Raw genomic sequence first — 22167 nt, forward strand, 5'->3', positions numbered from 1 at the left:
CCAGCTAATTAGCTGCTTTAAATCAGAGGTTATGTAAGGCTGGCATTGATAAGAACACCGCGCTAAATTGACCGTGTAATGCTGCCATTCATTCGGGGACAATGACCCCCCCCCCCCAACCACCCACCCCCCCGCAGCCGTAATCGGGATTAATTAAAGACCGTTAAGGAAGAGTGATGGCGGGGCAACAGGCATGCTGGGTAGATAGCAGGGCTCTCTCTTTGTCAGCGCCGCTGTGATTGGTCAGTTTGTTGTGAATGTGTCGGGGTTAACCAGCGGGGGGGGGGGGGGGGGGGGGGGTGACACTGAAAAGAGGTGGGTGCATTTAAACAAAAGGTCATTAGAAAGTCTTGGACATCTCAGTGTCTCCTCTCAGTCTAAACATTTACAGGGAGGAGAGGGGGGAGGGGAGGAGAGGGGGGAGAGGAGGAGAGGAGGAGAGGGGGGAGAGGGGGGAGAGGAGAGGAGCGAGGGAGGAGAGAGAGGGGGGAGAGGGAAGGAGAGGGGGGAGAGGGGGGAGAGGAGGAGAGGAGGAGAGGAGGAGAGGGGGGAGAGGGAGGGAGGGAGGGGGGGAGAGGAGGAGAGAGGGGGGAGAGAGGGGGGAGAGGGGGGAGAGGAGGAGAGAGGGGGGAGAGGAGGAGAGGGGAGGACAGGGGGGAGGAGAGGAGGAGAGGAGAGGAGGAGAGGAGGAGAGGAGAGGAGGAGAGGAGGAGAGGAGGAGAGGGGGGAGAGGAGAGGAGGAGAGGAGGAGAGGAGGAGAGGAGGAGAGGGGGGAGAGGGAGGAGCGGGGAGGAGAGGGGGGAGGAGAGGAGGAGAGAGGGAGGAGAGGAGGAGAGGAGAGGGAGAGTTGGGAGAGGGAGGAGGAGAGAGGAGGAGGAGAGAGGAGGGAGGAGAGGAGAGGAGAGGAGAGGAGAGAGGAGGAAGGAGGAGGAGAGGGAGGAGAGGAGAGGAGGAGGAGAGGAGAGGAGAGAGGAGGAGGAGGAGGAGGAGAGGAGAGGAGAGGGAGGAGAGAGGGAGGAGAGGGAGGGAGGAGGGGAGGAGAGGGAGGAGAGAGGGAGAGGAGAGGAGAGGAGGAGAGGGAGGAGAGGGAGGAGAGGGAGGAGAGGAGAGGGAGGAGAGGGAGGAGAGGGAGGAGAGGGAGGAGAGGAGAGGGAGGAGAGGGAGGAGAGGGAGGAGAGGGAGGAGGAGAGGGAGGAGAGGAGAGGGAGGAGAGGGGGGAGAGGAGGAGAGGGAGGAGAGGAGAGGGAGGAGAGGGAGGAGAGGGAGGAGAGGAGGAGAGGGGGGAGAGGAGAGGGAGGAGAGGGAGGAGAGGGAGGAGAGGGGGGAGAGGAGAGGGAGGAGAGAGGAGGAGGGGAGGAGAGGGGGGAGGGAGGAGAGAGGGAGAGGGAGGAGAGGGAGGAGAGGAGAGGGAGGAGAGGGAGGAGAGGGAGGAGAGGGAGGAGAGGGAGGAGAGGAGAGGGAGGAGAGGAGGGAGAGAGAGAGGGGGGAGAGGGAGGAGAGGAGAGGGAGGAGAGGGGGGAGAGGGAGGAGAGGAGGGGAGGAGAGGGAGGAGGGGTGGAGAGGAGAGGGAGGAGAGGGAGGAGAGGGAGGAGAGGGAGGAGAGGAGAGGGAGGAGAGGAGAGGGAGGAGAGGGGGGAGAGGGAGGAGAGGGAGGAGAGGGAGGAGATGTTTCTAATGATGAAATAAAAATCGAAATGACGACTGAAGCTCCTGCAGAAACTTCCTGTTTCTCTTCTTCTGCTGCTTTTTATCTTTTGGCTTTTGTGTGAAAATGGAGGAATTGAAATAGATTTTTAAAGAGTTTCAGATTGAGAAAGTTACAAACAGGAAGATCGTGAGTGAAGTTCTGCAGAGTGAAAGAAAATAACTGATCAGTGGTCGAGGTGAAGCTGCTGATCACGGTCTGATGTTTGATCTATAAACTGTCAGAGAAACGTGTGGAGGACAGTTCTGAAGTATGAAGTACCTGTTGTTTATCTGTATTATTATGTTGTTGTTGTTGTTGTTGTTGTTGTGAACATATCTGTAGATAATTGCAGGATATTATCACTTGTGTTGTTTGTGCTATCGACTGTTTTAATGACATTAAACATGTAAACATCTGTAAACTCTCAGTGCAACACATTATGTTTCATGCTTTAATAAATATAAACATATGTATAAATATATGTAATAAATGATATAAAAAAGTGATCATGAGGAAAGGTGGAGACACAAACTCCCGCCACAAAGACACTCGCTGCTTCTATTATTTTGTCATTAATGAATTCATTTGAGCAGCTAAGATACTGGTGAGGTCACCGTGACCTTTGACCCCCAAAATCGAATCAGTCCATCCTCGAGTCAGGGAGTGTTTGTGCTCCTTCACGGTGTTACTGAGACATCGTGTCCACGACAATGAGACGGACAGACAACCTGAAAACAAAATGGCGGCTCTGAAAAAAGTGATGTTTGTGCTTATTGTTGTTTTCCTGCAGCTCTCACTCGTTATTCCCTGGGCTTCATCTCCTCATACACACGGCTCTGCTGCTTCCTCGCCTCCTCTTGTTCAGAGAATATGGGGATTCACCATCAGCCCCCCCCCCCCCCCCCCCCCGCGGCCTCTGTCCATTACCCTCTGTGTGACGACTGCTGGCTCTAACTGAGCTCAGCTCCCTGAGCGGCTGCTGACAACGATCGGACAGGACCCCCCCCCCCCCCCCCCGGGAGCTGCAGCTCTCCTCTGCTGAAGCACAGAAAGGACTTGTCTCTGGTGATTGTGGGCCGCTGGGTGTGACAGGTAATGGGGCTGCTGGGGGGGGGGGGGGGGGGGGGGGCTCAGAGGGGAGATTGGGCCTCAGCCTCCACTCTGCTCCACGCCGTCTATCCAGGCTGGCGGCTTAATTCACTGACCATTAGCCGGGAGATCTGTTATTGCTCACTTGTAGAGGCACTGACAGAAAGCATTCAGCTGCTGGACGGCTGCTCCGCCGGGACTGAATCCTTCCTGTCTGACGGGAGTCTGGAGAGTCACCGCCGCCTCGTTACAAACATCCTCCTCGCTTCTCCTTCGCCGCCTGTCGGGCGTCACGTCCACAGGAGGGATCGGGACCAGCGGGCTGCAAAGTGGCTGAGGGGATTCCCGGTCATGGAGCTCCTGATTTGTCGATCACTTTTCAATTAGCAAATGAGCTCCACCACCCAAAGGTGGAGCTGGTGGTCAGAAGGAGCTGAGGAAGGACGGAGGAGCGCTGAGCCAGCAGGAATCATCCACTGCTTCACATACAGCAATGAAATTAACCCAATATAATATAATTACCATTATGCAATTGATCAGAGGCTCTGATTCCTAAAGCAGGACCACAGAGAGGCCAATAACTGATGGGGGGGGGGGGACTCCCCATAAAACAGCAGAGAGGCTGCAGCACTGAGAATCAGAAAGCTTCTGAAATATCATCTGTTCAATCTATAAAATAACTTTTTAATACACAAGACATCTGAAATAAAACACACTGCCAGAACCAGTCACAGCAGCAAGAACCCAGTCCTGGTCTGAGGGGAACCGGTCCTGGTCTGAGGGGAACCGGTCCTGGTCTGAGGGGAACCGGTCCAGCTCAGAGGTGAACCGGTCCTGGTCTGAGGGGAACCGGTCCTGGTCTAAGGTGAACCAGTGTTTTGTTTTTACAGAGAAACGTGATCAGACGTCAAATGGCAGTAAAAGAAGATAAATAACCAGAGGTCTGGATGAGGGCGGGGCCTTGAGGTCTTGAGGTCTTGAGGTCTCGAGGTCTTGAGGCCTTGAGGCCTTGAGGTCTTGAGGCCTCGAGGTCTCGAGGTCTTGAGGTCTTGAGGCCTTGAGGTCTCGAGGTCTTGAGGTCTTGAGGTCTTGAGGTCTTGAGGTCTCGAGGTCTTGAGGCCTTGAGGCCTTGAGGTCTTGAGGCCTTGAGGTCTTGAGGTCTTGAGGTCTTGAGGTCTTGAGGCCTTGAGGTCTCGAGGTCTTGAGGCCTTGAGGTCTTGAGGTCTCAAGGTCTTGAGGTCTCGAGGTCTTGAGGCCTTGAGGTCTTGAGGTCTTGAGGTCGGGGTTGAAGCTGCTGCATGATTTCTCATTCATTGTTGATTTATTGTGATTTTAAACTCAGAATTTATTTCATGTTTTAAAGAAGAAAAATAATCGTATATTTAACGTTTAGTTTAGGACATTATTTATATTTCAGGTTCAGAGACTCGGCCTCAAGAATCAGAGAAAAGTCACATGGTTTATTAGATTTTCATTAATCAGAATGAGTGAATGAAGTAATTAGCTATGAGGCCATTACCTGAGTTATTGATGAATGAATGAGTTTTCACTGAGTTGCTGTTCTCTGATGATCGTGGTCACAGCAACACAACAACCATCTTGGTAATAACTGTCATCTATTAGACATCTGGACTGTTCAAACGTAGAAATCATATTTTATCATTAATAAATTATTCCATTTCTATAATTATATTCAGGTTACATCATTTATTATCACTATACCGTGTCTGTCTTTTTGTTTCTGTCCATTATGTCCTTCATGTCCTTCATGTCCTTCATGTCCCTGGTTGTTGCGTCATTTCACCAAAAATAAAAAATGACTTGAATAGAAAAATAAATAAATAAATATTGAAATCTGGAGTTGTCGAATGAATCTTCATCCTCAAATAAGAAAATATGCAAAACGTGTATTTGAAGGAAACAACACGACGACAGGACACAAAATAAAACTCGGATGTGACGGAGCCTGATTGATTCTGTTCTGATCAGTTTTGGTGTCAGGTGATGCAGGTGTGTGTTGTCTCCTCCTCAGGTAGGAGTGGTTGTTTTTTCTTTCTTCCTCCTCTGTCAGCAGCTCTGACCTTCTCTCTCTCTCTCTCTCTGTGTGTGACAGAGGCTGCTGAAGGACGTCCTGATCAGCTGACACTGCACTTCCTGCCTGCCGTCAGCGCCGATCGCTGCCAAGGTGTGAGAGGTCCGGCTGCAGCGTGGGCACTTGATGAAGCAGAGGAATCGATGGAGCGAGGAATGATGAAGAAATGAGCGGCGGAGACGGACAGGCCGCAAAAATTAGTGTGTCACATTTTCTGGGGGATGGGGAGGGGGGGGGGAACTTCAAACTAAAATGCAAAGAGAGGAGGAGGAGGAGGGGTGAAGGGAGGAGGAGGAGGGTAATCAATAACTGTGATGAAACAATCTCAGCATCTATCCTCCATGTTCATGAATCAGAGCACAGGTTGTTTCATTATTTTCATGTTCAAAATAAATGTGAACTAAACGCTGTAATCAGTGGTCTTAATTAAAATTCTTTAATGAAGTTATTATAGAGTAAAGCTGCTTTAATTCAGCTGTTTATTAACGAGCTTCACCTGAGTCCTGTTCTCCAGCAGAAACAGAGGAAGGTTCCCACACTCAACAATAATAAGCCGACAGGAACATGATTGATGAAGGAGAAGAATCCTGAGCTGCTCTCTGGTCGCTCGCCAGACGCTCCCGTTTATTTGTCTTCATATGGAGGAGAGTCTGTGTTTGTGTTCGGCCTCTGGAGGAAACACATGTCCTGAGAAACGACCCGGTCCAAAGAGACGGCTCAGATATGAAGTTCTCTCATCACTGGTCACTGCTACTGTTCATTACTAATGTTCCCTACTGTTGTTCTCTGCTGCTGAAACAGTCGTCCAGCCTGTCGTCCAGTCAGTAAACCCCTCCCTCTCTTCTTTAACGGCTCCATGTGTCTCTCTGGCCTCGTCCATCAGGTTCTTTCATGTGTCAGTGAGAAGATTTTGTTTTTGTAATGAAGATAATTCAAAGTAAAGGTCATTAATCAGACTGGAAGTGTTTGTGACTCAGGTACAGGAAGTGACATCATGTCCCCATGATATGAAAACAGTAAAAACGTCAGCTGTGCGTGTTGAGACGGCGTCGTGCTTCACTGCTGCAGACACAGCTTCATGTTTAATGCACAGCGGTGCTGTCGGTATGTAATGTATGTAATGTATATAATGTATGTGATGTATATAATGTATATAATGTATGTGATGTATATAATGTATATAATGTATGTGATGTATATAATGTATATAATGTATGTAATGTATATAATGTATGTGATGTATGTAATGTATGTGATGTATATAATGTATGTAATGTATATAATGTATGTGATGTATATAATGTATGTAATGTATGTAATGTATATAATGTATGTGTGGTATATAATGTATATAATGGATTGTGTTGTTGTTGTATATAATGTATGGTATGTATATAATGTATGTGTGATGTATGTATGTGATGGGATGTATTTAATGTATGTGATGTATGTATGTATGTTTGTATGTAATGTAGGGGTGATGTATGTGATGTTATGTAGTATGTGATGTAATGTTGTATGTATGTTGTGTATAATGTATATGTGTGGTGAATGTGTGTTGTTGTATGTAATGTTTGTATGTAATGTGTAATGTGTGATGTATGTAATGTATGTAATGTATGTAATGTATGTAATGTATGTGGATGTTTATGTGTATAATGTATGTAATGTATATAATGTATGTGATGTATGTATGTATGTGATGTATGTATGTTATGTATGTGATGTTGTATAATGTATGGTGTATATTGTATGGTATGTGATGTTATGTATATAATGTATGTGATGTATGTGATGTATGTGATGTATGTGATGTATATAATGTATGTAATGTATGTAATGTATATAATGTATGTGATGTATGTGATGTATATAATGTATGTGATGTATATAATGTATGTGATGTATATAATGTATGTGATGTATATAATGTATGTAATGTATATAATATTGTGTTGTATGTAATGTATGGGTGATGTTAGTATAATGTATGTAATGTATATAATGTATGTGATGTATATAATGTATGTAATGTATATAATGTATGTGATGTATATAATGTATATAATGTATGTGATGTATGTGATGTATGTGATGTATATAATGTATATAATGTATGTGATGTATGTGATGTATGTAATGTATGTAATGTATGTGATGTATGTGCTGGAGGTGAGACAGTAGATCACAACAGTAGAATCAGGGCATCTCCTGCAGTCTGCTGCTGTCCCACTATTTCCAGGCAAATTGATTTATTTCACATTATTAATGAACTTTGCTGCAGTTCCACTTGTCAGGCTTCGGCCCGTGAGGGTCAATAACGAGAGGAAACTTGATGTTAGTGGATCCGGCTTAAGTGATTCTGTCGCACTAACGATTCAATATATCAGGACAAATGTCAGCTGCTTGTAATATGTTGATTCTCGGGGCCTGATCTGCATAAGCACTGCGTTCACCGGGGGGCAGGTCTCGCCTGGGGGCTGGATGTATAACGACAGGCTGAAAATTCTTTTAGCTTTCAATAAATATTTCATGCGGAGGTAAATCCGTGTGAGCGGGGACACGCAGAGCGAAGCCCCCGCTCACTGAATAAACCAACAGAGGAGGGACCGTGTGAGAATCGATAGACGCCGCTTTTACATCAAGACGAGGTTTTAAACAAACACGTTCACGCTCTCACATTCATATTTCTCATACTTAAAAAGAGTGTTTACATGGTCTGCAGTGATGTGTGAGCTCCAGGCAGGCAGGGTGGGGGTGGGGGTGGGGGTGGGGGGGCGTGTAAACACTTAAGGTGACTAAACTGCTGGCTCCAGTTTTCTGGCCCGCTGCAGAAATCAGTGCGATGGATCGGACGGGAGAGATTTAGTTGCAGGTGGCAGAGGTCGGTGGATTGTGTATTCTGTGCAGTCAATAATAAAGTTAGGACTTATGCCCACGGAAAGTTAATGAGCAATCACAAGGACCTTGGAAAGTCATTTGCATCTGGGCACCAGCTCTTCAGTTTGGCAGGGAGGGGGCCCCGGGGACACGCAGGGAGACGGTGATACTGCAAAGCAGGAGAGTCGCTGAGCTGCTGAGAACGACCACGAATCACAACCAACGCTCAACGACACTCGCAGCTCGATCTTCTTCTACCACAGTATAAATCCTGCAGCAGCCATGTTTCCAGACAGACTTTTATTCAGGACACTATAAAAATGCACTCGCACAGATTCACTCTGCTTTAGACCATTTAATTAAATTAATGTCTTTTTTTATTTTTTCTTCACGTTATAATCTGTAACTTTTCCACATTAAAACGTCTAAAAACATCTGGACCTCCGTTCTGTGTTGGTGAGTTCAAATCTCAAACCAGAGAATCTGTCTTCACGACGTTTCTGTGAATTTCTCTGATGACACGGGACAGACGTGTGGTCTGACGGTTGTTTACATTTATATCGTCCAATCTCCAGTTCTTATTCTTATGAGATCATGTGACTCACAGCCGGAGCTGAGGGCCAATAAGGAGGCCTCCACAACTAATCATGTCAACGACGTCATATCCTCTGATCATGTCTCAGATCACAAAAGATTATAAATCCACTAAACTGATTCCTCTCCATCATCATCATCATCATCATCATCATCATCATCTGATTGGTCCAGATTCATTCAGCCCAAACACACAGAGTCATAAACATCTTTATCTTTTTATCTAAAACAGTCAGACTTCAGTTACTGAGTCTGAATTCATCTGGTCTGTCTTAAGTTAGACTGTGGTGCATTGCATTCTGGGTAAACTTAGATTCTTTTTTTCAAAATTAAAAAAATGGCCGCCAGAGGAACCACGTCCAACCACTGAGCTCCATGACAACGTCAGCACACCACATATATGATCCATGTCTTCCTGTTTCATGTTGTCGGATGCTGCTGGTCAGCGCAGGTGTGATCGTTACCATGGTAACAGTCAGTCTGCAGGTATACACACAGACCAGAAACCGGCTCCTGGTCTCAGCGTCATGGAGAGGAAGAACTGAGGTTCTCCATGGAAGAACCCACTTGACAGGAACCTGGAGAACCGGAGTTTCAACCAGGAACAAATCAATTAAAATCATTTTCCAGAATCGTTCAAGCCTCAACTTTCCCTTTAATCAAAGAGTGGTAACCAGGGCATGTTGGCAACAGGCCACGCCCCCTGGAGCCACACCCAGTGTGATAACATCAAGTCCCGCCCCTGGAATAGAGAACAGACCCCTCCCCCTGACGGAGCAGAGTGTTTTTCTTCTTCTCTGTCGTGTCTGTGCCACCAGAGTGAGACCAGACGAGTCAATCCCAGCATGCATCTCTCCTCTACAGGCAGCAGCCCCCGCCGCGCACGCATGGAGGATTTACTTTATCACGGGGTCGCGCTCGGCCACGCCGCGCCGCCCGTGTAATCACCTCGTCTGCTTTCACATCCACAGCCATGAGGCTGTAATCTGTCCAGCACCCTGTGAGGCAGGAGCCCCCCCCCCCCCGCCTGCGCTCTCCCCCAGGGCCCCGGGTGGCCTCCAGACCCCCCCCCCCCCACCTGCCGCTCTCCCCCAGGGCCCCCCCCCCCCTCCCAGACCCCCCCCGCCGCCGCTCTCCCCCAGGGCCCCCAGTGGCCTCCAGACCCCCCCAGGGTCCAGACTCACACCCACAGAGATTCATTTGTCGTAGACTGTAATGTAGTGTGGCTCTTCAGAGAAACCTCCATCTACAGGAAACATCACATCTGGATTCAAAACATCTGGAGAAAATGAAACGGATTTACTGAAAACAATAAATATAATAAAGATTTAAAATGCTGTATTACATGTTTATAAACTGAGAACAGTCAGAGGTTCCTCTTGATGTTTATTTAGATTTATTTCTACATTTGTTTTTTTCATTTAATTTTACAGATGAAAAATAAACTTTTCAGTCAAAATCTAAACAATTTGTTTAAATACATGTTGATCTTTTATCACATTAAAACATCTGGATCCAGATCAAAGGTTTAAACTTCAGATGAAACTGAAACAACATGAAAAGATTTTCAGACTGAAAATAAACATTTAATTAAAGTGACGCTCAATAATCATTAATTAACTGCTGATAATCAATCAATGGTTACTGTTAGACATGATTCCTCCCTCCTTCTTCTTCTTACCCCCCCCCCCCCCCCCCCCCCCGCGGGGCAGAAGTGGAGCGTGTAGTTAAAGCAGGCGGAGGCAGAAACACATTTCATTCCTCCTCCTCGTGGCGTGTTTCCCGTCATTACGGGGGTGTAATGGAGGATCACAGGCGGGAACAGATTGCTCTGCCGCTCTCGTCCAACAGGCCTCATTTTAATGTGCCGCCATGACGCGACTCAGTGCTTTGTTACAGTGGGAGCCGTCTCCCTCCTCCCTGCCGGTGTATCTGTATAGAGAGAGTAGACGCTGCTCTGTTCTGACACCAGACAAATGTTTCATTCAAATGTTGCTTTCGCATATTGTGCAGGAAGTAATGAATTCCTGCGCGGCGGCGGTGGCGGCGGCGGGCCCGGTTCACCGTGTCAAGCCTGAGCGCGCGGCAGGCTCAGCTCCACAGCAGCAAAATTAAATTTAATGTTCCATTCGCGGCGGGAAAGGTGCATAAATCAAAGCTTTTGATTTGCATGGACTGTGGCGAGCGACCTCATCCCGTGCAAAAATAAACCAGGACAGAAGATGATGTCACGGGGAAAACAATGTAATCTCAGACTTCCTAATAAAAACAAGCAACAGGCGGGGCCGTGTCATTCACACCGCTGCTCTCATGTCAAGTATATTATTAAAAACACCGCCCCCCCCTCCTCTTTCATTTAAGGGAAAGTGTAATATCGTTTCCTGGAGAGAAAAATCAAAGTTTCAACATTTAAATAGAAAAACAGGCGGCGGCTCCTGAGACCACGACGAGGACGAAGAACCAGAACCTGCAGGTCCAGACTTTCATTTTAAAACGTGTGAACAGGTTTCATGAGGAGAGGAATCTCTGTGAGCACAGAGTCTGCAGCTCTCATGGTTTCCTGTAGGATTCTGTATCACCTGAGGAACTACAACCACCTCCTCCTGCTCGTATCCCTCCGCCACTCGGACTACTTCCAGGTCACTTCCTGTTTATCCAGAGTCACAGAAAATATTAAACATCCGTGTGAAACTTTGTCATAATTACTGTGAAGTCTTGAGTAATGGATATAAAGTGTTTTGTGAGGTCACTGTGACCTTTGACCTTTAAACCAGCAAAATCTAATCAGTTCATCTTTGAGCCCAGGTGAATGTTTGTGTTCCCTCCAGGTGTCACAGAGGTATCACGTTCAGAAGGCCAGACTGTATCTGAGGTCACCACGGCCTTCACCTGTACACTGTACCGTGTCCCGGTACCTGGACCATATCCACCTGTCGCTAAGCTAACGCTAGCTCAGGTTGTTCAGCTCAATTCAATGTTACATGAACCAGAAATGGAAAGTCTGACCTCAGTCTGTGTCATGTGGTCTCTCAGGTCCTGAGTCAGGTCCAGGTGTGTCGTCACCTGTCCAGGTGCAGCACACAAGTATCTCGCCTGGTCTCCTGTAAATAAACAACAACAACAACAACAACAATGTAAACAACTGTAACATGAAAGAACCCAATGTGTTTAATAGACTAGACGCTCATGTGAACATGTAAACAGGTTGTCACTGTGATCAGAGGCTGAGGACCACCTGACACCTGTCCAGGTCCAGGCCCGTTTTATCTAATGTGTTATAACAGCTTATACACACACACACACACACACACACACACACACACACACACACACACATATATATATATATATGTACAACATGATACCAATTCAATGAAAAAGGAGAATCAATAAATAAATGTAATAATTAAAATAATTAATGTAAAATGTATTAAATATTTATTATATTAATATAATTAATATAAAATAATCATTTATTAAAATGTAATACAATGAATGTCAGTGACGTTGTATCTGCTGCTTCTACAACTTCAGCTGTGACTGAGCGTCACTGCTGGAAATAATCATCTGATTATTACTCTACCTTTATTTTGAAATGTATTTTTTAAAATAATACAGTACAAATGCCAAAGAGACAACACAACAACTTCCTGACACACACACACGCGCACACACACAACACACACACGCGCACACACACACACAGTACAGTGATTATCAGGCTCATCTTTGATGTTTCCAATCCGTAAAGCGAAAGCTAAATAGCTCTGCACACACACACACACACACACACACACACACACACACACACACACACACACACACACACACACACACCACACACACAACACACACACACAACACACACTCACACACACACACACACACACACACACACACACACACACATCACACACACACTCACACACTCACACACACACACACACACACACACACACACACACACACACACACACACACACACACACACACACACACACACAGGTCTGGCCCCATTAGGAATCAGCCTTGATCAATACCCAGTGAATTAGAGTGCCACTGATCTGATTATCTCCCCATTATTTTCCAGCGGCTCTTATTGAGGCACGATGAGAAAATATCCCACTTTCTTTTTCTTTAAGTGAAACACGGTTCCTCCTCTTCCTCCTCCTCTTCCTCCTCCTCTTCCTCCTCCTGCAGATGGAGGAGTGATCTGCTGGGTGGTGGAGCCAATCCCAGGTGACAGTGGGCGAGAGGCAGGGTTCACCTGGACAGGTCTGCAGTCAGCTGATGTCAGTTTATGATCCACAGAGTTCCTGCTCCTGCTGACTGTGATCACCTGCAGACAGAACTCTGGGTCACAGAGCGCCCTCAGTGTCTGCTGATCCTGATCCTGAACCTGCTGCTGATCCTGCTGCTGATCCTGATCCTTCTCCTGATCGTGAACCTGATCCTGCTCCTGAACCTGATCCTGATCCTGCTGCTGATCCTGCTCCTGGTCCTGGACCTGATCCTGCTGCTGATCCTGCTCCTGGACCTGATCCTGCTGCTGATCCTGCTCCTGATCGTGAATCTGATCCTGCTGCTGATCCTGAACTTGCTGCTGATCCTGATCCTGAACGTGCTGCTGATCCTGGCCCATCTCCTGGTGCTGGTCCTGCTCCTGAACCTGATCCTGATCGTGAACCTGATCCTGAACTTGCTGCTGATCCTGGTGCTGATCCTGGCCCATCTCCTGGTGCTGGTCCTGCTCCTGAACCTGATCCTGATCGTGAACCTGATCCTGATCCTGATCCTGATCGTGAACCTGATCCTGAACTTGCTGCTGATCCTGAACCTGCTGCTGGTCCTGATCCTGCTCCTGGTCCTGGTGCTGCTCCTGGTGCTGATCCTGCTCCTGCTCCTGCTCCTGGTGCTGCTCCTGCTGCTGGTGCTGATCCTGGTGGTCCTGGTCCTGGTCCTGGTCCTGGTCCTGGTCCCTGCAGAGGTCTGGGGCAGATGCAGGTTATTGAAATGAAATGGATCTGCTGTAAATCTGCTTTTCTCCCTGTTGCTTTAATGGTGCAGAGGAGGAAGAGGAGGAAGAGGAGGAAGAGGAGCGGAGAGGGGAGAAGCCAAGTCTTCCTGAGGCATGATGGGATTAGTGCGGGGGCTATAGAGCGATTGCGGCGGCCCTGGATGGAGAGGTTCAGGTGTAGCGGCTCACCCCTGTAGTTAAAGAGATTATCAACAATGAAGATCATCTGAGGAAAAGTTCCTGCGTCCACAGGAAGTCTCCGCGCTTCCAAACAAATTCCCAGAAAAGGCTTTTTATTGTATGAGTGTGGCGCTGGCGAGCGGCGGTACAGGTGGCCGTGAGCTCGCCCTGTGATCCCGGCAGCTCCGCCCGCCTCCACAAACTCAATAACACACGGCGGGGATGACAGGCTTTTATATTAAAAGCCATATATTCTGATTAATTCTTCTCTTTGTGGATTCCTCTCCTCAGGAGGAGTCGGAGACAGCAGCGGTGTCAGAGGAGGAGCGAGCGCCGACGACCACGGCTCCGGGTTCCTCCACGTTTCCCCCGCCGCGAACACACGGTTCATCTGTTGGTCTGTGACTCACATCAGCAGATAAACCATCTTCACACGTTTGAAAACTTTCAACTTTCTACTCGTCCGCCCGGCGACAGTCAGAGCCGCCATTTTGTTTTCAGGTTGTCCGTCCGTCTGGTTCTCGTGGACACGACGTCTGAGTGACACGTCGACAGAACTTCTTCATTTTTGACACAAACGTTCACCGGGACTTGGGGATGAACTGATTAGATTTTGGGGGTCAAAGTTCAAAGGTCAAGGTCAGTGTGACCTCAGAAAACACTTTTTACTCAAATTCAAAAATTACTCAAGATTCAAATTTCACACAGATGTTTAGTATTTGATGACTCTGGATAAACAGGAAGTGACCTGGAACATGTCTGAGTGGCGGAGGGATACGACCACGAGGAGCTGGTTCTAGTTCTTGAAATATTTTGACTTGAATTCTGAAAATATTTCAAAGACTCTTTCATTTCTGTTGAAATCACAAATGACACTTTATCCTCAAAATAGCACAACTACTTTTATTGTGAAAATCAGTGGCGTGACACTCAGGTGGGAGTTCAGCACCTGTTCACACAGAGAGCCTGTTTTTATATTTCCTGTTAATCAATGAATTGATTTTATAACCTCCAGATTAATCGATGATGAAAATAGTGATGAGTTGCCAAAACAACAAGAGGTTGATCTGGATGAAACTTTAATATTTAATATATAACACACACACACACACACACACACACACACACACACCACACACACACACACACACACACACACACACACACACACACACACACACACACACACAGAGCTGCAGACATATGGACATAAACAGTTATTCTCTGCAGCACAGGGACCGCCACAGATGGTCCGGCCCCTTCATGATGCTCAGAAGTTGCTGCCTTCACAACATCCCTCATAATCCGACATCACAGTTCTCCTCTGGAGCATAAAGCAGCGGAATGAGCCGCTTTGATCACAGCTCATCCTAAAATGATCCATTAAACGTGCGACGCCCGAGTCAGAGAAGCAGCTGCACCGTTTATGTGGACACAAAACATCAGTGTGTGTTTGAGTTTTCAAAATAAAACACCTCCGCAGCGGTTTGATGAAGCTGAGCTGTGAATATTGATGATGATAATCACATCTCATCGTTAAAGGGCCAGCGTCACTGTTTTTACAAGTTTTACATTTTCACTGGACTTTTACTTCTTCACACTTTTCTTCTGATTTTTTCATTTGGGATGAAATTGAATGAACAGGCTGTTGAACTGTGAAACTCCTCAGGGTGAAGTTACTGTCACTGCATCATGACCTCCAAGTTTAACCCTTTAAGACCCGATGACACGTACACGCCACCAATCCATCATGGGAAATGTAGTTTGTTTTTTCTGTGTTAAAGCCTCAATAAAAGTCCAGTACACAAGAGTACAGCAGTTAACTAAATATATAATATACAGTATATATTTATATTCATATTTCCAGTGTTTCAGCCTCTGAGCCTCTCTTCTGATTGGCTGACTGTTTTCTGAATGATCCAATAAAAATAAAGCAGATTTCAGGTAAAAACACTCAGAGAAACCAAATCCTGCAAGGTTTGGATGGTGGGTCCAGGTGGGCGGGGCTTGGTGACTGCTTTGTTGTGACATCACAAAGTTCCAGAAGTCCTGACGGCTGGTTTTAAGGCTCAGTTTCTGAATACAGGCTGTGTGCATTTCTCTGTGGACTGAGGCTTTGATACTTTCACAGTATTAATATAGAAGCTAGAGCTGATCTATAATCTATAATCACACTACACATGGACACACACCTTTACACTGGAGGAGCTTTAACTGATGACATCATCTCTATAATGTGACATTGATCAGGATCATTTCAGTCAAATTATCTATTATATTAAGCCACGCCCCCTCCCACCCTCGTTTAATCGAATAATAATTAATTTCTCAGCCAGATTTGAACCAGGAGAAGGGGCAGGAGCAGGAGGAGGGAGCAGGAGGAGGAGGAGGGAGCAGGAGGAGGGAGCAGGAGGAGGGAGCAGGAGCAGGAGAAGGAGGAGGGAGCAGGAGGAGGGAGCAGGAGCAGGAGAAGGAGGAGGGAGCAGGAGGAGGGAGCAGGAGGAGGGAGCAGGAGGAGGGAGCAGGAGCAGGAGAAGGAGGAGGGAGCAGGAGGAGGGGCAGGAGGAGGGAGCAGGAGCAGGAGAAGGAGGAGGAGGAGCAGGAGAAGGAGGAGGGAGCAGGAGCAGGAGGAGGGAGCAGGAGCAGGAGAAGGGGCAGGAGCAGGAGCAGGATGAAGGGGCAGGAGAAGGAGAAGGGGCAGGAGGAGGGAGCAGGAGGAGGGAGCAGGAGGAGGGAGCAGGGGCAGGAGAAGGAGAAGGGGCAGGAGCAGGAGAAGGAGGAGGGAGCAGGAGCAGGAGAAGGGGCAGGAGGAGGGAGCAGGAGCAGGAGAAGGGGCAGGAGCAGGAGCAGGATGAAGGGGCAGGAGAAGGAGAAGGGGCAGGAGGAGGGAGCAGGAGGAGGGAGCAGGAGGAGGGAGCAGGGGCAGGAGAAGGAGAAGGGGCAGGAGCAGAGAAGGAGGAGGGAGCAGGAGCAGGAGAAGGGGCAGGAGCAGGAGAAGGAGAAGGGGCAGGAGCAGGAGCAGGAGCAGGAGAAGGGGCAGGAGAAGGAGGAGGGAGCAGGAGCAGGAGAAGGGGCAGGAGCAGGAGCAGGAGCAGGAGAAGGGGCAGGAGCAGGGGCAGGAGGAGGGAGCAGGGGCAGGAGAAGGAGAAGGGGCAGGAGGAGGGAGCAGGAGGAGGGAGCAGGAGGAGGGAGCAGGAGCAGGAGCAGGAGCAGGGGCAGGAGCAGGGGCAGGAGCAGGAGGAGGGAGCAGGAGCAGGAGAAGGGGCAGGAGCAGGAGCAGGATGAAGGGGCAGGAGAAGGAGAAGGGGCAGGAGGAGGGAGCAGGAGGAGGGAGCAGGAGGAGGAGCAGGGGCAGGAGAAGGAGAAGGGGCAGGAGCAGGGGCAGGAGCAGGAGGAGGGAGCAGGAGCAGGAGAAGGAGAAGGGGCAGGAGCAGGGGCAGGAGCAGGAGGAGGGAGCAGGAGAAGGGGCAGGAGCAGGAGCAGGATGAAGGGGCAGGAGAAGGAGAAGGGGCAGGAGGAGGGAGCAGGAGGAGGGAGCAGGAGGAGGAGCAGGGGCAGGAGAAGGAGGAGGGAGCAGGAGAGGAGCAGGAGCAGGAGGAGGGAGCAGGAGCAGGAGAAGGGGCAGGAGAGGAGCAGGAGCAGGAGCAGGAGCAGGAGAAGGGGCAGGAGCAGGAGCAGGAGCAGGAGAAGGGGCAGGAGCAGGGGCAGGAGGAAGGAGCAGGGGCAGGAGAAGGAGAAGGGGCAGGAGGAGGGAGCAGGAGGAGGGAGCAGGAGGAGGGAGCAGGAGCAGGAGCAGGAGCAGGGGCAGGAGAAGGGGCAGGAGCAGGAGGAGGGAGCAGGAGAAGGGGCAGGAGCAGGAGCAGGAGCAGGGGCAGGAGCAGGATGAAGGGGCAGGAGCAGGAGCAGGAGAAGGAGCAGGAGCAGGAGCAGGAGAAGGGGCAGGAGCAGGAGCAGGAGCAGGAGCAGGAGAAGGAGCAGGAGCAGGAGCAGGAGCAGGAGCAGGAGAAGGGGCAGGAGCAGGATGAAGGGGCAGGAGCAGGAGCAGGAGCAGGAGCAGGAGAAGGGGCAGGAGCAGGATGAAGGGGCAGGAGCAGGAGCAGGAGAAGGAGCAGGAGCAGGAGCAGGAGAAGGGGCAGGAGCAGGAGCAGGAGCAGGAGCAGGAGAAGGGGCAGGAGCAGGAGCAGGAGCAGGAGCAGGGGCAGGAGAAGGGGCCATAAATACATGTTCTTAATGAAACTTGAAACTCATTATTTCTGGAGGTTCACTGACTGATGAAGGACACACTGATTTATTTATGACAGAAATCACCTGTGAAATCATGAAATCTCAATGATTTCTGTCATTATGTTTAAAAAGGCTGAACTCTGTTTATACGAAAAGAATTTCTGCTTTAATGTCAAACACATTTAACAAGGTGGAAGTTTTGTGTGAATGTGAAGCTGAGGATTGAAGAGGTGGGGGGGAGGAGGGGTGAGGAGGGGAGGAGGGGTGAGGAGGGGAGGAGGGCAGGGGGGTGATGAGGGGGGAGGATTCAGCAGCGAAGGGCTGTGAGAAAAACACACAAGCTCATACAACAGCGATTCAAATCAATTTCAAAGCAGAGCTGGAAGAAATTTCTGTACCAACGAGCCCGAGGTTCCTCGTTTGGAGAAGAACAAGTACACAGACCGGGGGGGGTGGGGGGGGTGGGGGGGGGGGGGGGGTGGGGGGGGGAGAACTTCTGCAGATTCCAACTTGCAAATAAAAAAGCAAAGCAATCAATCATGTGGCAGAGCCTCATTCCCGGCCGCTCCTTCAGGCAGCGGCAGAATGAAACCGGACAAGACTAGAATATGCAAACTTATTCGCTCTCTCTGGACGCCGGAGGGGGGGGGGGGGGGGGGGGGGGGTCCTCAAAGATAAATGGGCATTCCAGGGGACGACACGGGGGCCTGTTAAAAGTTTACTGTCACAAACACTAATTAATCACAGAGGCCGCAGCTATTAATCATATATTAATGAGATGGTCTCTTTACTTTGGCCCGTCCAGGATCCTCTCGGCCCCGTGGCCCCTGGAAGCCTCGCCGGGCACAAAGCATCCAGGACGCCATTAATCTCCTGAGACAGACGCTTCAGACGGACGGAGGGACTCTGACGTCCAGGTTTCAGAGGGACAGTGAAGCAGACGAGTGTTTCAGGACAGAGACGGAGACCAGCAGGTCTTTCTTTACTCCAGGCCTCACCTGGTGACTGAAGCTTATTCAGTTATTATTGTTTGTATTTATTATTATTATTATTATTAATATTATATTAGAGGATAAATGAAGCATCTATCTCTAAACTGTGGACCAGTCTATTTACTGGAAGCATCATCAGTGTCTCTTCTGAAAACATAGTTTTATCTGAAAGCTTTTATGAATGTTTGACATGTTGTTTTATTTTCCATGATACAATTTATAATTGTTTGTTTTTCTTTTGTTTTTGCTTTGATTTTATTTATTTTCTTTCTGTAAAACTCGTTAAGAAAAGTGTGATATAAATAAAGTTTATTATCATCATTATTATTATTGACTCATGTTGTGGTCAAACTCGCCGTTCGCACTGCACTCTGGGTATCAGAAATGATTTCATCATCACATGAAATCATCATTGTCCCAATGATGCGTTCACTGTCGTCCTCAGGTCTCCGTGGTTTTCAGGTCCCGGGCTTCAACCCCTCCTGTTGTCTGTCTGTTACTCATAACATTAGACTGCAGGATGAAATATGGCCGCCGTGTGACGGGCTGAGATCTCATTGATCTCTTATTGTGTCGTATGACATCACTGCAGCGCACACGCACAATGCTAGTGAACACACCTCCACCTGTGTGACGAGTCAACAGGTCACAGTGTGTGTGTGTGTGTGTGTGTGTGTGTGTGTGTGTGTGTGTGTGACCTGTGAGCTTCCTCTGCAGAAATGTTTATCACACGTTGGGCATTAATAAACTGGAGGAGTGCATTAAACAGTGCAGGTGTCAGTGCATGCTGATGGAGAGAGCTGCAGTGTGTTCTCTGTGTATGCAGATCAGCTACTGCACACACATACTAATGTACACACACACACACACACACACACACACACACACACACACACACACACACGCAGAGACACAACACACACACACACACACACACATACTAATGTACACACACACACACACACACACACACACACACACACACACAGAGACACACACACACACACACACACACACACACACACACACACACACACACACACACACACACACACACACATACTAATGTACACACACACACACACACACACACACAGAGACATCACACACACACACACACACAACACATACTAATGTAACAAACACACACACACACACACACACACACACACAGAGACACACACACACACACACACACACACACACATACTAATGTACAAACACACACACACAGACATACTAATGTACACACACACACACACACAGATACTAATGTACACACACAGACACACACAACACACACACACACACACAGAGACACACACACACACACACACATACTAATGTACACACACACACACACACACACACACAGACATACTAATGTACACACACACACACACACAGATACTAATGTACACACACAGACACACACACACACACACACACACAGAGACACACACACACACACACACATACTAATGTACACACACACACACACACATACTAATGTACACACACACACACACACACAACACAGAGACACACACACACACACACACACACAGATACAATATGCAGCCAGCACAGAGACTCAGGTCACCTATTCACCTGTCCAGAGGTGACCAGCTGATCAGTAAGTAATAATCAATAAGTCGACTGTCAGCAGTAAATAAAAACTCTGCAGATGTTTGTAAACAAGTGACACAGTGACGAATGGAAAGATTCTCACCTTCACACCAGGTGTGACTGTCCCACCTGCAGCTCAGTGTGAGACTGTAGTGCTACCTGCTGGGTTGGTTAGTCACACTAACCGACCTGACGTGTTTGAAGTCGCCGCCGTGAACTCTGGGAAACTGAGACGTTCGACTGATTGAGAATGAAGACAGTGATGTTCGGGTGGGGGGGGGGGGGTCACGGTGCGTCTGTCGTCTTGTTGAAGCCATCGACAGCCCCCCCCCCCCCCCCCCCCCCCAGACGCCTCATTAAGTGAACGGAGCTAAATGAAGCGTGGCGTCTCTTCACACCTGCAGGATCAGGAGCAGGAAGTTAATGGAGCGTGAAGTTACAGAGCGCCGTCCGCACGGCTTTAACACACAGGTTGACAGACTGCTGCGTCTCAGTAACGGCCCCCGAAGGAGCTCAATGATTCTCCCGCAGTTTACAGACGTCCCATCAAACACCTGCCTGATGACAGACGTCTGCATCATCACACGTTCACGCTGCTTCCTGCCGGACAGACGCCGCTTCAGTCCTCCACGCCCTCCTGTGTCTCATGACGCTCTGATCAGCTGCTGGAGCTCGTGACCTCAGGTCTGTAAATGGGCTGAAACTCACGGATCCCCCAACACCTCACACCTGAAGCCTCACACCTGAAGCCTCACACCTGAAGCCCCACACCTGAAGCCCACACCTGAAGCCCACACCTGAAGCCTCACACCTGAAGCCCCACACCTCACACCTGAAGCCCCACACCTGAAGCCTCACACCTGAAGCCCCACACCTCACACCTCACACCTGAAGCCCCACACCTGAAGCCTCACACCTGAAGCCTCACACCTGAAGCGTCACACCTGAAGCCCTACACCTGAAGCCTCACACCTGAAGCCCCACACCTGAAGCCTCACACCTGAAGCCCTACACCTGAAGCCCCACACCTGAAGCCTCACACCTGAAGCCCCACACCTGAAGCCCCACACCTGAAGCCTCACACCTGACGCTTCAAACCTGACGCTTCAAACCTGACGCCTCACACCTGAAGCCTCACACCTGAAGCCTCACACCTGAAGCCTCACACCTGAAGCCTCACACCTGAAGCCCCACACCTGAAGCCTCACACCTGAAGCCTCACACCTGAAGCCTCACACCTGAAGCCCCACACCTGAAGCCCTACACCTGAAGCCCCACACCTGAAGCCTCACACCTGAAGCCCCACACCTGAAGCCCCACACCTGAAGCCTCACACCTGAAGCCTCACACCTGAAGCCCTACACCTGAAGCCCCACACCTGAAGCCTCACACCTGAAGCCCCACACCTGAAGCCTCACACCTGACGCTTCAAACCTGACGCTTCAAACCTGACGCCTCACACCTGACACTTCACGCCTGATGCGTCACTCCTGAAACCTCACTGGAGGAGACTCCTGAAGCAGCTCCCCTACGGCGGCAGGCGTACCTGAACCTTGGTTGTCATGGTTACATTAATAAACACGCCGACTGTACATCCCTTGGTCGCCATGGTTACTAGAACAACGGTCACGGCTCGGTTAGCTTTGGACAACGATACGTGATTTTGGTTGAAGTAAGTTCCTCCTCAATATCAGACGATCTCTGTCGTCATGGGAACAATATAAACAATGAACGGTGGGAGTGTACGGGGACCGACTCACTGTCGGACTCCGGTGGTCACTAG

At 49.0% G+C, this 22167-nt stretch overlaps 1 long non-coding RNA gene across 1 annotated transcript in view; it reads right to left on the reverse strand.

The window, feature by feature from the left end:
* LOC130186659 (uncharacterized) overlaps positions 1-22167 on the reverse strand; it is a 96246-nt gene that overhangs the window by 12833 nt on the left and 61246 nt on the right. The window contains exon 5 of the long non-coding RNA XR_008830318.1: positions 11349-11443. This is a non-coding gene — a long non-coding RNA (uncharacterized LOC130186659). The remainder of the gene's footprint in view (positions 1-11348; positions 11444-22167) is intronic.

The sequence above is a fragment of the Seriola aureovittata genome, chromosome 18 (assembly GCF_021018895.1).
Source record: "Seriola aureovittata isolate HTS-2021-v1 ecotype China chromosome 18, ASM2101889v1, whole genome shotgun sequence".
Lineage (NCBI taxonomy): Eukaryota > Metazoa > Chordata > Actinopteri > Carangiformes > Carangidae > Seriola > Seriola aureovittata.